The 17,629-nt window shown below is 38.5% G+C and overlaps 1 protein-coding gene across 6 annotated transcripts in view; it reads right to left on the bottom strand.

The window, feature by feature from the left end:
- Positions 1-17,629, bottom strand: part of SHLD2 (shieldin complex subunit 2) — a 114,245-nt gene that overhangs the window by 47,504 nt on the left and 49,112 nt on the right. For 5 of the 6 annotated variants that reach the window (XM_081158049.1, XM_081158045.1, XM_081158044.1 and 2 more), the window contains one exon: positions 9,691-9,762. The exons of the other annotated variant lie outside the window; for it this stretch is intronic. The gene's annotated coding sequence lies outside the window, so the exon portion shown is untranslated. The remainder of the gene's footprint in view (positions 1-9,690; positions 9,763-17,629) is intronic. 6 annotated transcript variants of the gene reach the window in all.

Below are 17,629 nucleotides of genomic sequence, written 5' to 3'. Positions count from 1 at the left end.
AAAAAAACAATTAAAAAACAAGAGGACAGCCTGGACAGCATGGCTCAGTGGTTGAGCATTGACCTATGATCCAGGAGACTGAAGTTCGATTCAAGGTCAGGGCACATGCTCAGGCTTCAGGATCCATCCCCAGCAGAGGGCGTACAGGAGGCAGCCCATCAATGACTCTATCTCATCATTGATGTTTCTATCTCTCTCCCCCTCTCCCTTCCTCTCTCTGAAATCAATAAAAAAATAAGATAAAGTAAAATAAAATAAAATAAAAAACGAGGACAGTTTAAGGGAGCTGTGAGACAACATGAAACAATATTCGCATCATAGGACTTCCAGAAGATGTAGAAAGTAAGCAAGGGTTAGAGAACCTGTTTGAAGAAACAAGGGCAGAAAACTTCCCTAACTTGGTCAAGGAAAAAGTCACACAAGTTCAGGATGCACAGAGAGTCCCACGTAAGAAGAACCTAAAGAGGCCCACACCCAGACACATCATAATTAAAATGCCAAAAATTCTAGACAGAGAGAGAATCTTAAAGGAAGCCAGAGAAAAGCAAGCTGTTACCTACAATGGCGTTCCTGTTTTCTCATCAGAAACTCTACAGGCCAGAAGAGAATGGCATGAAGTATTCAAGGTAATGCAAAACAAGAATCTGAAACCATACTACTCTATCCAGCAAGGCTATCATTCAAAATAGATTGTGGAATAAAGAGCTTTCCAAACAAAAAAAGGCTAAAGGGGTTTATCACTACCAAACCAGCATTGCAAGAACTGTTAAAGGGACTGCTGTAATAAGAAGCTGAAATAGAAAGAATGAGAAACATAGGCATAAAGAAATATAATGGGAATAGATAAGGACCTATCAATAACAACCTTAAATATAAATGCTCCAAACAAAGGACATAAGGTAGCTGAATGGATAAGAAAACATGACCCAAATATATGCTGTCTACAAGAGACCCACGTCAGAAAAAAAGACTCACAGGCTAAAAACAAAACAAAACAAAAAACCAACAACAAACAAAAAACTTCTGGAGGACTTTAATGGAACGATCAACATTTCCCCCCAAAGCTGCAGAATATGCATTCTCCTCAAGTGCACACGGGACATTCTCAAACATAGACCACACGTTAGGACACAAAACAAGTCTCTACAAGTTCAAGAAGATTGAAATCATATCAGGCATCTTTTTGGACATTTACATCATGAAATACTAAGCAGCTGTAAAAATGAAAGGTCCCTTAGCCTTTGAGACAGCATGATAGGACCTGGAAAGTATTATGCTAAGTGAAATAAGCCAGTCAAAGAAAAACAAGTATCACATGATCTTACTCACATGTGAAATCTAAAAAACATAATAAACTGATGAACAAAATAGATCCAGAGACATAGAAGCATGGAACAGACTAACAAATCTCAGAGGGAAGACAGGGATGGGTGGGTGGGCAGAGACTAACCTAAGAGCTTAAATGCATATATGCATAACCCACAGACACAGACAACAGTGCGGTGAAGGCCTGAGGGGAGAGTGCAAAATGAGGGGATAAATGTGGGGGAAAAGGAGAAATTTGTAATACTTTCAACAATAAAGATAAATTAGAAAAAGAAAAGAAAAAAAAGAAAAGAGAGGATCCAAAAAAATAAAATCATAAAAGAAAGAGGACAAGTAACAACTGACACTACAGAAATACAAAGGACTGTAAGAAAATATTACAAATAACTTTATGCCAACAAATTAGACAATCTGAAAAAAATAAATTCCTAGAAACATACAATCTTCCAAGACTGAATCAAGAAGAAAGAGAAAATCTAAACAGACTGATGGTCCTAGCAGAGTATCTCAGTTGGTTAGAGTGTCGTCCCAATACACCAAGGTTGCAGGTTCAATCTGCAGTCAGGGCACATACAAGAATCAACCAATGAATGCATAAATAAGTGGAACAATAAATCAATGTTTTTCTCTCTCTCTCTCTAAAATCAATCCATAAAAATTTTAAATATATATATTAGCAAACTTAATCCTGCAGCACATTAAAAAAATCATACACCATGATCAAGTGGGATATATTCCTGGGATGCAAGGTTGGTACAATATCAGCAAATCAATTAATGGGACATACCACATAAACAAAATGAAGGTTAAAAATTGCATGATCATATCAATAGATGCAGAAAAAGCATTTGATAAAATCCAGCACCCATGTAGATAAAAACTCTCAGCAAAGTGGGAAGAGGAAACATACTACAACATATTAAAGGCCATATATAACAAACCCACAGCCAACATCATACTCAACAGGCAAAAACTAAAAGTGTTTCCATTAAAATCAGGAACAAGACAGGGATGTCTGCTTTCACCACTCTTACTCAACACGGTGCTGGAAGTCCTAACCATGGCAGTCAGACAAGAAGAAGAAATAAAGGTCATCCAAATTGGAATGGAAGAAGGAAAATGTCATTATTTGCAGATGACACAATATTGCATATAGAGAACTCTAAAGATTCCACCAAAAAGTTACTAAAACTGATAAATGAATTAGGTAAAGTGGCAGTATACAAAATAAATGTCCAGAACTCGGATGCATATCTATACACCAACAATGAACTAACAGAAAGGGAAACTAAGCAAAAAACCCTTACAATAGCAAAAAATAAATTAAAATAATAAAATAAAATAAAATATAAAATACCAGGGAATAAATTTAACCAAGGAAGTGAAAGACTTGTACTCAGAAAATTATGACACTGAATAAAGAAATCAAAAAAAATACAAATAAATGGGAGCATATACTATGTTCATGGATAGGAAGAATTAACATTAAAATGTCCATACTGCCCAAAGCAATCTATAGATTCAAAGCAATTCGAATCAAAATACCAATGGTGGCTCTACTGGTTGGGCCATAGTCCCATACACCAAAGGTTTCAGGTTCAATTCCTGGCCAGGACACATATGTAGGATGTAGGTTTGATCCCTAGATGGGGCGCATTTGGGAAGCAATAGACCGATGTTCCTTTCTCCCCCCCCCCTTCTTTCTCTCTCTGTCCCTCTTCCTCTCTCTAAAAATCAATAAAAACATATCCTCAGGTGAGGATTTTTTAAAAAGATATTTAAAAAATATCAATGGCATATGTCACAGAACTAGAACAAATAAGCCAAAAATTTATATGGAACCACAAAAAACCCTGAGAAAAAAGAACAAAGTTGGAGGAATCGTGCTACCCTGTTATCAAACTATACTACAAGGCAATAGTAATCATAACAGCATGGTACTGGCATAAAAAGTGACATATAGATCAACGGAACAGAATAGAGAGTCCAGAAATAAACCCTCACCTATTTGGTGAAATTAATATTTGACAAAGCAAGGAAGAACATAAAATGAGGTAAAGGTGATCTATTCAATAAATGGTGCTGGGAAAATTGGACAGACACATGCGAAAAAATGAAACTAGACCACCTTCTTACACCATATAGAAGAATAAATTCAAAATGGATTAAAGACTTAAATGTAAGACTTGAAACCATAAAAATCCTAGAAGAAAGCATAGGCAGTAAAATCTGACATTTCTCTTAGCAATATTTTTTTATAAATAGGTTTTTATTGATTTTAGAGAGAGGAAGGGAGGGAGATAGAAACATCAATGATGATGGAGTCATTGATCAGCTGCCTCCTGCCCACCCCCTACCAGGGATGAAGTCTGTAACCCGGGCATGTGCCCCAACCGGGAATAGAACTGTGACCTCCTGGTTCATAGGTCAACACTCAACCACAGAGCCACACCAGCTGGGCTCTTAGTAATATTTTTTATGATATATCTCCGTGGGGAAGGGAAACAGAAGAACTACATAGGACTACATCAAACTATAAACGTTTTGCACAGCAAAGGAAACCATCCACAAAACAAAAGACAACACACTGAATGGGAGAATATATTTGCCAATGATATATCTGATAAGGGGTTAATGTCCAAAATTTATAAAGAACTCATACTACTCAACATCAAAAAACAAACCAAAAAAAACAATTAAAAAATGGGCAGAGAACCTAAAGAAGCACTTTTCCAAAAAGGACATTCAATGGCCAACAGACATATGAAAAGATGTTTATCATCACTAATCATCAAGAGAAATGCAAATTAAAACCACAATGAGATATCATCTCACACCTGTCAGAATGGCTATCATCAATAAATTCACAAATGACAAGTGTTAGCGAAGATGTGGAGAAAAGGGAACTCTTGGGCACTATGGGTGGGAATGCAGACTGGTACAACCACTATGGAAAACAGTATGAAGTTTCCTCAAAAAATTAAAAATGGAGCTGCCTTATGAACCAGCGATTCTACTTCTGGGGATTTATCTGAAGAAACCCAAACACTAATTAGAGAGAATACAGGATGGGGCAAAAGTAGGTTTACAGTTGTTCATATGGAAAATAACAGTAATTAATAAATAATAATACAAGAATAAACTCTGTTTTGCGTAGTCACAACGGTAAACCTACTTTTGCCCCACTCTATATATGCACTCCTATGTTCACTGCAGCATTATTTACAATAGCCAAGGTATGGAAGCAACCCTACTTCCCATCAATAAACAAGTGAATAAGAACGCTGTGGTACAATATACAATGAAATATTACTCACCCATAAAAAAAGAAAGAAATCAGCCCTGGCACGTGTGGCTTAGTGGTTAGAGCATCGGCCTGTGAACAGGTCATGTGTTTGATTCCCGTGATTCCAGTCAAGGACACATACCTGGGTTGCAGGTTCAATTCCCAGCCCTGATTGGGTGCATGCTGGAGGCGACCAATCGATGTATCTCTTTCACATTGATGTTTCTCTCTCCCTCCCTCCCTCCCTCCGCTCTCTCTAATAATCAATGGAAAAAATACCATCAGGTGAGAATTAAACAAAAAAAAGGAAGGAAATCTTACCACTTCCAACACCATGGATGGACCTAGAGGGTATTATGCTCAGTGAAATAAGTCAGTCAGATAAAGACACCATATGATTTCATTTATATGTGGAATCCAAAGAACAAAATAAACAAACAAAATTGAAACTGACTCATAGACACAGAGAATAGACTGGTGGTTGCCAGGGGGGAGCAAGGTTGGGAGACTGGGTCAAAGAGAGGAAGGGATTAAGAAGCACAAATTGGTAGTTTCAGAATAGTCACAGGGATGTAAAGTACAGCATAGGGAATACAGTCAATAGTATTGTAATAACTACGTATGGTGCTAGGTGGGTACTGGAAACATCGAGGGGAATATTATGTAACATATATGATTGTCTAACTGCTAAGCTGTATACTGAAACCAATACAAATAAAATTAAAAGTAAACTGAAAAGAAAAAAGAGAAATAATGAAAAGAAAATAACAAATTGAATTAGATACGATTAAAAGATACTCTTTTTAAGGAAAATAAAGCTAAGTATTCTAACATGTATGCTCATTTCTTGTGTTATATAAATTTGCACCATTTATTTATTTATTTATTTGTTTTTAATAGATCTTTATTGATTTCAGAGAGAGGAAAGGAGGGGGAGAGGGAGAGACAGAAACATCAATGATGAGAGAGTCACTGATCAAGCCTGCAACCCGGGCATGTGCCCTGACCGGGAATCGAACCCCGATCGCCTGGATCCTAGGTCGACGCTCAACGGCTGAGCCACGCCTGGCCAGGCTAAATTTGCACCATTTAAACAACAAGTTAGTAGAGAAGGGGGAAAAGGAATTTGTTTATTATTATAGTCCCCTTTAAATTTCCTGTTTTCTTTACTATATAGATTATTTCAGTAAATTTAAGGTCTCCTACATTCAACTGTAAACTCGGTTTCGAAGACCAAAACAGAAGGCTCAAACCATAAGGGTTCAGAGGAAATAAAAAACTGAGGCTCTCTTCAAAATTATTACCTATCTTCACTCCAATTTGTTGGCACAGTCATTAATTGCTTCTATCTTTTTTAAAACTTTTCTAAAATACAAATATAAAGATTAAGAATCACCATTTTGTAGTATACAGATAAAGAAACTCATAATTTAAGCTTTCTTCATTAGCTGTGGCACCTGATATGAGCATCATATTTACTGAGATAAAAAATAATCATACCACTATTTACTTGACAATAACTGATTTTCAAAAAGTATATATTAAATAGATCTACTCTGGAGTTTCCTGAAAACGTTTTAAACAGTGCTACAGGGGGAAAAAGATAAGTTCTTGACCTGAGGAAACAGTCAGCCTGGTTTTAAAAGAACAGAAAGGAGAGCAAAACCATGAACGCTTCCAAGTAATGGAATAGATACTCCAAGCTATTACCAGTAGAGACGGCACACGGGGGAAGAACGCCACTGTGGAAGGCAAGCACGGTGGAGAGAGCATTAACCAGAAACAGCATGTGCAGAAGCGGTTATGGGAGAGCATGGTGTGGTCAAGGGCTTTTGATTAACGCACAGGTCCTATTACGACGGGTGAGTTGCCCACGCTTCTATTTGGGGCCATCTCTTCTTCACTGAGACATCAGATCTTAGTCCCTCTTTCCTACTCAGGCTCCAAAACATCTCCCCTTCTCTCTACATCACTGACTTCTCTCTGTACGGAAGCAACTCCATCCACACAAAAAGATGCTGTTGTTTTTCTCCTGCTGTTATTCCTCACCTCCTATACCCTTCCGCCTGTTGCACCACTTTTCTACACATCTCTACAGTGAAATTCCTTGAAAGAAAAATTCTCTATACTCCCTCTGCTCCTATTCTCTTAAACCCACTCCACTCAAGCTTTGGTCCAGGCCGCTCCACTGAAACAGCATACGTCAAGGTCTCCAATACCCCCTCCACACTGCCACCAGTCAGCTCTGCACTTCATTCAGCCCACTCGCCTGCCAGCGGCATCTGACACTGCTGATCACTCCTTCCTTCTTGAAACTCTTTGATTTGGCTTTAGGGATAGTGCATCCTCTGGATTCTCACTCTACTTCATATTCCCTCACCAGCTCCTCACCTCAATTTCTTGCTCAAGGGCCCAGTACTTGGATCTCCCGCTGTACTTACTCCCCAGGTGATTTCATTCAGCCTCAGGGCTCTAATCTCTTCCATAGCTGATGACTACCACATGTACGTCTCCATCACAGCCTCTGACCTCCTGACTCCTTACCCGACTTTCTGCTTACTCCTCATTGTCACAGAAGTCCAACAGGCATCTGTGCAGAAAAGGGTTAACAGAGCAGGTCGGCTTATACCCAAGGGCACAGACAATGTGATGTAGGCCTTGGTGGGCTGGGTGGAGGGGGGTAAAAAGGGGTGGGGAAATGGGGGACACCTGTATGTCAACAACAAAATAAAATAAAAAGGCCTGCTTGCAAGGTAGACCCTTGGCTGGCACCTGTGGAGTTATTTCAGGTGAGTTCACACCATTCCTTGGTAGGATCAGCTCAGTGTCCTAAACCACCCCTGTAAATGATGTTACAATGAACGCCTGCTTTCCTTCTGAGAGACAGGAATTTTAGTATGTACTAGGCAGAGGGTGGCTATGTGGCCAGGATTCCTTTGAGAAATGGCTGATTGTAGTTCTGGTAGAAAATATACAAAATGAACCTAAAATATCTTGAAAGCAAGAAAACTATCAAAGACTACTAGGATTGTGTTAACAGAACTCAGGAGTCAACTTCAAGAGGCTCCCACTGGTCAGAGTTGGGCAATCTGAGCATCGGCGAGAGTGATTACTGTGTGGATTAGAACGCATGAAACCTGTTTAAACCCATGAGTTCATCAGATAACTACACAAACTCACTCAATGATCCCCTTCGAGGATACCAGGTGACTAAGTAAGTGTTTTAAAAGTTGGTGAATGAAAGAAAATTTATTCTTTCTTTACTAACAGTATTCAAGATGACCAACAATTTGACGAGAGGATAGCTCCCTTTATAGAAATATTCTGCTAATATCGAAAAAAAGGAACAATAGAATAGCACCATTTTGCAACTTCTAATAAATTAGTGGATTTTCTAGGCAATGATCATTAATGGCTGCTAACATCTCAAGGTAGGTGTTACAAGGGAGGGGAGGGACTCTGTAGAGTGAAACCAACTACAATATATAGACCTTATTTAGATTCTGACTTGAAGACACATATGCAAACATATAAGACAACTGGAGAAACTGAAACTTTGATATTTTATAACATCATGAGACTGTTATATTTTAGTGAGATAATGTTAGTGAAACTATGTATGAAAGAGTCTTATGCTGGAGATGCATAAGAGTATCTGCAGATAAAATGGTGTGACATCTCAAATCTCTTTGGAACACTGGGAGGGGAGAGGGAGTGAGGACACAGAGGAAACACGATGAGCCATGTTGATAACTGCTCAGGCAGGCAAAAGAACACACAGAGGTTCACTGCATTAACCACTCTGCCTTTGTACATGTTTTAAATATCCTGTAATATGTCTTCTGTTTTTGTTGTGCTTGTTAAGAAATATTGTTTCATTCCCACAGGACTGGGAAGAGATATAAGCAGTCTAAGAATGTTCTGTATTAGGGAACTCTTAACTGCTGGTAGAACAGTAAACCAGTGGGCTACTTTGAAAACCAATTTGGGAAAGCTGAGGATGCAAACACCACACCATTCCACTTACAAGTTTCTGCCCTGGAGAACTCTTGAACATATGTACACAAAAAAATATGTACAAGAGTAATCATGGAAGACTTTATAAGCAAAAAATTTAAAGCTAAAAGTGCATGATTTATTTATTCCATAAATCATGGAATATTCAAAGTCTACTATCTGGAAGCAAAAGTAAATGACCAAGAGATATATGTTGACTTGGATACATCTAACAAACATAACTTTAAATGAAGGACCCATTTGAAGTATATATAACTTACGATATCGATGTACTGAGTTTTAAAGTGGGCCTGAGAATGAAACACCAAATTCAGGGTTGTGCTTACCCTCATGAGGAGGTGGGAACGTACTGGTGTGTGTGTGTTTAACTAGGCGTGGTTACAGAGTGTTCCTATATTGTTTTAAATATGTTTCTCAAAATCCTAGGATAAAAAACATTGAGAAGCAACATTAAGGATAATTTTTTAATTTCTATATTTTAAAAGTTTGATTGTAATGAGTAATGAATGTACATTACTTCCATAATAATCAAACCTTTTTGTTTGGTAATTCAGGCTTTTCTTTCACAATCTTCAAACTAAATATGATGTTCCAATAGTTATGTAACAACGGGCCTAAATCTAACACTGCAGAATAAGAGCTAGAACAATGACAGCAGCTGTTGATGTATTAGCAGCTAAAGCAAAGATGCCCTGCAAAGTTCAAACAGTTAATAAGAGGGAATTATCACCAAGGAAACAAAATTATAGTAAGTTTAGATCAAGTTTTGACCCATAACAAGTCAAAGAGGACTGAGCATCATTAATTGCTATAACCACATATCTCACCCTCATCTAATCCTTATAGAAAGAATAACTTGCCTAAGAAATAACTTAGTATATTACATCTAATTAACATTTTACTATTTACATGTCATTATTAGATTGGCCACTAGAGGGCCCCAAACAGCAGAGCAAAAACCTTCAAAAGCTCTCAAAACCAAGTCGAAGAGCAAGAAACACATTCCCCTGACGCGCAGGTGGGCACACTTACAGGTATTCACATTAGCTGCATAAACTTACTGTGATAATGGACATCCCTGTCTCGAATCCTTGGGTATCTCCCCAATGGTTTCTTCCCCTTTAGCTTCAAATCTTTAAAAACAAAACAAAAAAACCTTCTTTGTTGCTTTTTCTTGTGTTTTCACTTCCCGTTTATTTTCAACCCACTTAAAGATGGCTCTTACTCCAATCATGTTGCTATGACACTATTTTGCTATGGAAACCAATAACCTGTAACAGCCAAATCCAAAAGTCAGTTTTCAATCTTCGTATGACTGCCATTTGAAACTGTTTATCAAACCTCATTTTCTTAAAACATTCTACGTTTTTGAACCTGTGAGACCATCAAATTGGAATTCTTGTGTGCTTAAAAGACAAGTAATTACTGATTTACTCATTCAATCATTCATGTAACAAATATCTACTCGATGCTACAGGTCAGGCATTATGCTGGGCACTAGGAATCAAACAATAATAACAAGGAGCTTTAAGAGTCCAATGGGAGAGAGAATATGACAATTATAAAATAGTAATATTGAGCTCCCACAGGATCAAATGCAGGGTGTCCCTAGGAGGGAGAAGCCTGGGGCAACTCAACCAAAGGAGAACTGCCCATTACCTGCAATTTTAGTGACAAAACTTTATTTTATTATTTATTTACTTATTTATTTATTTATTTTTAATTTACCATCATTAAAATTTTATTTTATGACACCCAATTTTAAAAAATAAAATTTTCATATTATTTATTTTCCATTCCACACCTATATATATTTGTTTGTTTGTTTAAAATTACAGATGTCCCTTTTTCCCTCCAATAACCCATTCCACCCCGTCCCCTCCCCCTCCCCAGGCCCTCTCCCCACCATTGTCCGTGTCCTTGGGTTGTGCATATATGCATATAAATTCTTTCGTTACTCTCTCCCCCTCCACCCACCCGCCCTCCTCCATCCCTCTGAGATTCATCAGTCTGATCCATGCTTCCATGTCATTGAATCTATTCTGTTCATCAGTTTATTAAGTTCTTTAGATTAGTGAGAAAATTTTAAAACTGAATTTAAATATTCAGAAAAAAAGAGGACAATATAGCCCCTGAGTCACCCCACCTCCCACCCCAACACAGGATCCAGGACAGCAGCCTGAGTTGCCTTACTCAAGGGACAGGCCTGCTATGGGTAATGGCCAAAGTGTTTAACGAGAGTGTAGGACACTCACTGCTTCGATGTCCTGAATGTCCTGCAATCTGACCTCTATTTGCCATCTGTATTAAAACAACAGTGAAGTCCAAATTGTATAAGTCTCACAGTGCTTGACTACTCCGACTGTGAAACTCTCCTGAGTTTCTAGAACACTCCTCTTTCCTAACTAGTTCTTCCACCTCCAGTACTTCTCCCTCTTCTTCCTTGGGCCATCTCTTCTTTTCATTCCACACAACTCTGCAGAATTTCACCTCAGCCCACTCATTTAACTACTAAATACCCGATTATGCTTTATCAGTTAACTGAACCAACCACTCTCCCTAACATCAGACATATTTCTAGGATCACTTTATTTGACACAATTACTGTAGATGAAAAAGCAATATTGTTTCTATTTAGCCTCTTTCTTTTTATTTTTTATTTTTATAAGAGTTTATTTGAGGCAAACTGACAACATATGCCAGGGAGCAAGATCACAAGTGTTCCTCAGCCTCTTTACTGAAGAGGAAATATGACTAAGTGACCCCATGTCCAGACTGGATTAGAGTCTTTAAATTCAAGTTCGCCCTGCAGGCAGGGGGATGGTGACAACACGGGTGACACAAAGCAGTCTTCAGAGTTCAGGGAAGATCTCCCAGGATAAGATATCTGAAGAAAATCAAGGTTCTATAAACACAGGTTATTTGTACATAATAACTACTTCAGTGTGCCTTCACTTATTTGTCTAAATATATACCACTGTAGGCACCAGACTCCCCCCCACACACACACAAAACTGACTAGAAAGTATGGTCCTGTTAATTCAAATTTTTTTAAAAGTCTTTATTCCTAAGGCTACTATGCGTGTGTGAGCAGGGCAGGGATAAGATGCAGGGAGGGCAAGGGGAAACAAAGTTATTTATCAGAGCAAAAATCACAGACTGAGAGTTAAGTTATGGACAACTGATAAATTTCAATGACTCTAGATATGTTTTGGGTGTACTCAGAGGGTTAAAGCTCATTAAGATACCAGATGAAACTTGCAAGTACATGTCCATTACCGGAGTTAATAATTATACAATTTCTCAATCTGCAGAAGGCCACTTTGGTCAGAAAGACCAATACAACCATAACCCTTTATCTTTAGAGTGGTCAGAGTCTGATGAATGGGTCAAAGATTTTTAAAACAGGATGAACTGTATGTATCAGCAGGTTTGTCTTTGTAGAACACTGCAACTAAAAATGCTTATTCCAAAGTATATGTAGTTAAAAGACAGTGCTTTTTCCACCTTACCACCAAACTAAAAAGCTCAGTTATATGCCTCTCCATTCTATTTTATCCAAAACGCTAAGCACCATAAAGTCCTCAATAGCACCAAAAGGTAAAACAAAAAGACAGCATAGGACTGTAATTAAAAACACGGGTTTTGAGGTAAGGTTGTGGTAGTTTGTTAAAACCCTACTCTGCAACTTACTAAAATGTAAACTTGAAATGGTTGAAGCTAGATGATAGTTACATGGGTTCATTATATATTCTTTCTTTTTCTGTATATTCTGAAACTATCCACAATAAAAAACTAAATTTCTTTACCTGTCAAGTGAAGATTAAGTTTCTTTATCTGTCAAATGAGAACATCAATCACTATTTGACAGTGACTGTAACATGGGCATGGAGTAATTACTCAAAAAATGTTAATCTTAAACCTCAGAAACTCTAACCCGAGGGAAAGGGGGTGGGAGAGGTAGAAGAGGGTAGAGGGAAGATAAATTGTGTTGGAAGGAAACTTGACTTGGGGTGGTGAACACACAATACAATATACAGATGATATATTATAGAACTGTACACCTGAAACTTACATAATTTCATTAACCAATGTCACCCCAATATATTCAATTAAAAAAGAAAATAAACTAACTCTACACACACATACTTGGTGACACAAACAAAAACCAACTAACCGTATTTCCTTCAAGTTTTTGTTCTACTGTGTATTTGACAGTTGTAACCATAAAATTGAAGTGATTTTGTATTCTACTTCAATCTATATATGCCACCTATAGCCTAGAATCTTCCTAATCATTTTTAATTTTAGCCTAATATTTTAATAATGAATCTAATTTAGTTAACCATTACTAATTCATTAATTTGCTCTAAACTGTCACTATTATAGCCATTGCTGCAATAAATTATTTGGGGCAGCCAGCATGAATTTTCAATTATTTTTGTGATACACCCCCAGGTATGGAATTACTGGGTCATATGGCTCTTGATATTCCTTATTATGTTGTTTGCAAGGGAACTGGACACTCTGGAATGCCATACACCATGGCTGAGACTCCCAGTCTTAATCACAACTTTGACAGCATCTGAAAAAGTAAGTCTGCTAGTTCACGATGGCACAGAAGTGCTTTACAGTTGCTTCATTTGCATTTCCAACTGAAAAATAGTGAATTTTAAATTACAGTTGAATTAGCATCCTTAACATATGAGGAGTATGCAAGCATGTACACATGCAGACATACAAAGTAATAGAAAAGCAGGTTAAGAAGACAGGCAGGTGTGTATCACAGAAAAACACATGGTTAGAAAAACTAAAAACATTCCCCTTCCTAATAAAATGAAAGAAAAATTTATAAATTGATGAGAAAATGTTTCTACTTATCAAACTAGCCAACATTCCTGAAGAAGAAACAGGGGTGTCAGAAAGGGGCTGGCACTGGTAGGAGTGTAGCCAGTAAAGCTAGTGGGGGGCAATATGGCCATGCACACCAACGGTCTTAAAATCCTGACCCCTCAGTCTCCACCTTGTGCTTCTAGGAATATGACCTAAAGGGGAAAACAGTATATACACTCTCACAGATCAAGCTACGAGGACGTTCACGGCAGTGCTGTGTGTATGCTAGAATAGCTAAGAACATGAGCATTGACTGGATCTGGTTGAATAAATTATGGCACATCCATACAAAGGCAAACTATATAGCCACTTAAAATCATGAAGACTATAAAATATCATGCAAAAGGTTTTCTTCAATATACTGATATGTAAAATAAGGAGACTATAGAAAATTACATATGGAAAGATCTTATTTTCTATCTTTAAAGAACAGTATTCAGTTTACCACCATTTGCCTTGACATTAGAGGCCATCACCTCTCCTAGGTAAGAAACACATGTGTTGTCCACATGACTGGTACAAGTGGTGGTAAAAAGAAACCGTTCTTTCATTCTTTCATCTCATTTAATCAGTACAAGTTGTTATCTTAATTCATTGTGCTAGGAAGTAACACTGAGTACTGACAACCTGAGTACTAGGTACCTTCCTGCTGAACTCTTTATTCCTTTTCTGTTTCAACTGATTTTAAGAGAGAGAGGACGGGACACAGAAAGAGAAACATCCATCTGCTTGCTGTTCCACCCATTCATGCATCATTGGTTGTTTCCTGTATATGCCCTAACCAGGAACTGAACGCACAACCCTAGCATACTGGGACAATGCTCTAACCAACTGAGCTCCCAGACCAGGGCTAAACTCTTTACTCTTAAGAATTACTAATAGTGGTCCTGGTCGGTTTGGCACTGTGGTTCAAGCGTCGGCCCACAGACTGAAGGGTTCCAGGTCTGACTCCAGCCAAGGGCATGTACCTGGGTTGCAGGCTCGATCTCCCCCTTCAAGGGGGAGATAGCCAATCGATGTGTGTCTCTCTCCCTTTCACTCTATCTGAAAAGCAATGGAAAAATATCCTCGTGTGAGGATTTAAAAAAAAAAAAAATTACTAATGGTGGTGCTCTCTCTCAGGAGCATGCGCACAACTTTCTTCCCTCTCAGGCACGCATCTCCTACTCTAAGGGTCCCCACTAGACTTGCAAACAGGGGTAACCACCTGAACTTGTCTCCAAGGCCCCCTTTTCTGACTTTTCAGTGACCCAAAGCAGCCCTGCCTAGGCTCTCCTGTTGCCCTTCCTTGTTTCACTGTTCCCTGTTTTAATAAACATACTCTCAAAATAAATTTAAAAATTATTAATAGTCACTAAATTCTAATACCTGAATTTCATATCTAAAATGTTAGAACACTGACATATTTTATGTGACTTATGAAAAAATATGCATTATTTGTCCCTCAAAAACAAAAGCAATTGAAATTTAAAGATAGTACACATTTATCTGAAGTTACTAAAACAAACCTGTGAGAAGACAATTGATGGCTTAAATCTCTGTGCTTGAGCTTTGATTTCCTTTGCAATAGTCTGGTTTTCAAGTGAAACACCAGTAACCATGTTCTCAGCACCACATGAGGTTAGTGAGTGCAGTGGGCTGAGTCCTGCTAGAAGTACAGTGGGGATTTCTCCCCCCCACCCCTGTTCTAGGCATCTGTCTTCTCCCAGTAAAGTCCCAGCATTTAAACAGGAACTGTACCTTAATCTAGCTGCTTTTCTGCCTTAAGAATAGGGTGAGCATACTTCTGACAGGCCCAGGTCAGTCCCAGTTTAAGCATGCTTATCTGGTGTCCTGCTGAGTCATTTTCCTGGTTCACTCTTACGAGTTTAGGTTTGGAGATAAATTATGTAGTCGCCCAAGTTAAGAACACATAAACACAGGAACAAATGTCCTATTAGGGAACAGTGTGCCTCCTAATACATTTTATCAGTAACATTGGTAAAGGAAAGCATTCTGTTCCGTTTTCCTGTAAAATTTTTAAATAATTAAATACTAATTGAAATGAGGTTGAATTGTACCTAAAATCATAATACACATTGGGGAATCTCACAGCAGAGATACGAATAAATGAGGTAGAAAAGAGTATTAACCTGTTTGGTAACTAAGAGGAATAAGAGATTGGCTGGCAGGTTCTGGGTCAACCTTGGGGTTGACCTTGGGGTCCAGTTCTCCTACAAAATGTCTCAGACAGTGAGATGTCAACTTGTCCAAGGCTCACCCTTTCTGAGGAAGGTGGCAGGAGAAATCCTAAAATGGAACACTTCACTTCCCCTCCCCCACACCATGTAATATCAAAAGGACTAACCCAGCAACCATGATTTCATAGGCATAAGGTGGGTCCCAGGCGTCTGCCTGCCAACCCCTCCGCTTGCTCTCATTTCCACCCACCCCTAAGAAAGAGGAAAACAAAACGAAATCAAGGGCGGGGAAAACTCTGCAACCTAAGCCCTGGCATTCCTTTGTAGAAAGTCATACTCAACTCAACAATTCTTCCAGTTCATCCGGCTAAAAACTTTGACATCCTCACTGATTAATTTTTTTCTACTTCCAATTTGTCATCAATTTTTTCCATCCTACCTAAAAATTCATTCAGAATTTGACCAGTTTTCTCTGCCTTCACCTGCTACTGCTCTGGTACAAATCACCACCACCTGGATTATTTACAGTAGCCTCCTGACTGGTTTTCCTTCTTCCCCTCCTGCCAGCTCAAGAACACTGAGGTTTATGAAGTTAAGGAACGTGCCCAGGTAGCATAGCCTGTAGGTAGTGGAGCAGGACTAGAATGCAGAAAATCAAACTGCAGAGCCTAAGCTCTTAACCACTGGGCCACACTGCCTCTCTGGTTTTCTGTCTGCACAGCTGTGGCGCTAGAAGCCCAGCCAGCCCCTCGCCATCGAGTCATACACAATATAACACACAAAGCACTGACCTACCTAGAGAGGTATGAAAAGAACAAAACTTCGACATAAAGCAGGGGTGGGGAACATCCAGCCCACAAAATAATTTGGTCTGGCCCTGCGAAGGCAACTGCAGGCGGGACTCGAAATTCAATAAATCTAGGAGACTTTTTCATAGCTAATTTTTAAGTTGATAATTTTGTATGGGCTGCAAGTGATGTTATAAATATCCAAATGGCCCTTGGCAGAAAAAAGGTTCCCCGCCCCTGGTATAAAGGATCATCATTACCAAAGAATTCCACTGGAAGGTTTACTATAAACTTAATGAGGTGAATAAATGGCTTTTCAGAGGACATCTCTCTCTCCTTTAAATCCCTTGCTCCCTTCATATCTGAAACATTCTCTCTTCCTCCTTCCTTGCCTCCTCTCCCCCACCTTTCTCTCTCTCTATTTTAATAATCTGGTAATGAGATGCTAAGCTTCCAAAAAATTAAATATTCAATTTAAAGTCCTGTTGCTTAGCAAGTTACAGAGTAAATCTAACAAGCTGCAGATGACAGAGCTGCCGTCCTGACCCAGGCTGTACCACCTCACTACCCCAGAGCACACCTCAGCACTGCACACGTTGTCCCCTCAGGCTTAACCATCCTTTCCCTAGACTCTAGTTTTAAAATGTTGTTATAATTAAAATTTGATAATATGCACAGGTCTTAAGAGCTCTGTTCAATGACTATTGACAATTGTCTATGTACATGTAACCATCGCCCAAAATAAGCTACAAGTAAGTTCCATGAACCTCAGGAAGTTCTCTCAGGTCTCTTTCTAAATAGTTTCCCACCCCTGCCAACCAACAATTATTTTCTGATTTCTAACAGAACCTCAATTATTTCTGATTTCTTTCACTTCAAAGTAGTTATAACCCATATAGTAAAATACTCATTTATGTCTATTTTCTTTTGCTTAATAAATGGTTTTGAGATTCATCTGTGTTGTTAGGTATATCAGTTGTGAACACTGTGAATACACCACAAATTTTTCAATCAATTTTTCCTATACATGGACAGTTCAGTTGTTTCCAAATTGGAATTATTATGAATAAGACTGCTATGAACATCCGTGAATTTATAATTCTGGGCACGTTTTCATTTCTCTTCATTAAATATCTAGG

Source organism: Miniopterus schreibersii (assembly GCF_964146895.1).
Source record: "Miniopterus schreibersii genome assembly, chromosome: 14".
NCBI classification, from domain to species: Eukaryota; Metazoa; Chordata; class Mammalia; order Chiroptera; family Miniopteridae; genus Miniopterus; species Miniopterus schreibersii.
Note: the sequence above shows the minus strand (reverse complement) of the source record. Positions and strands in the feature narration are given on the sequence as shown.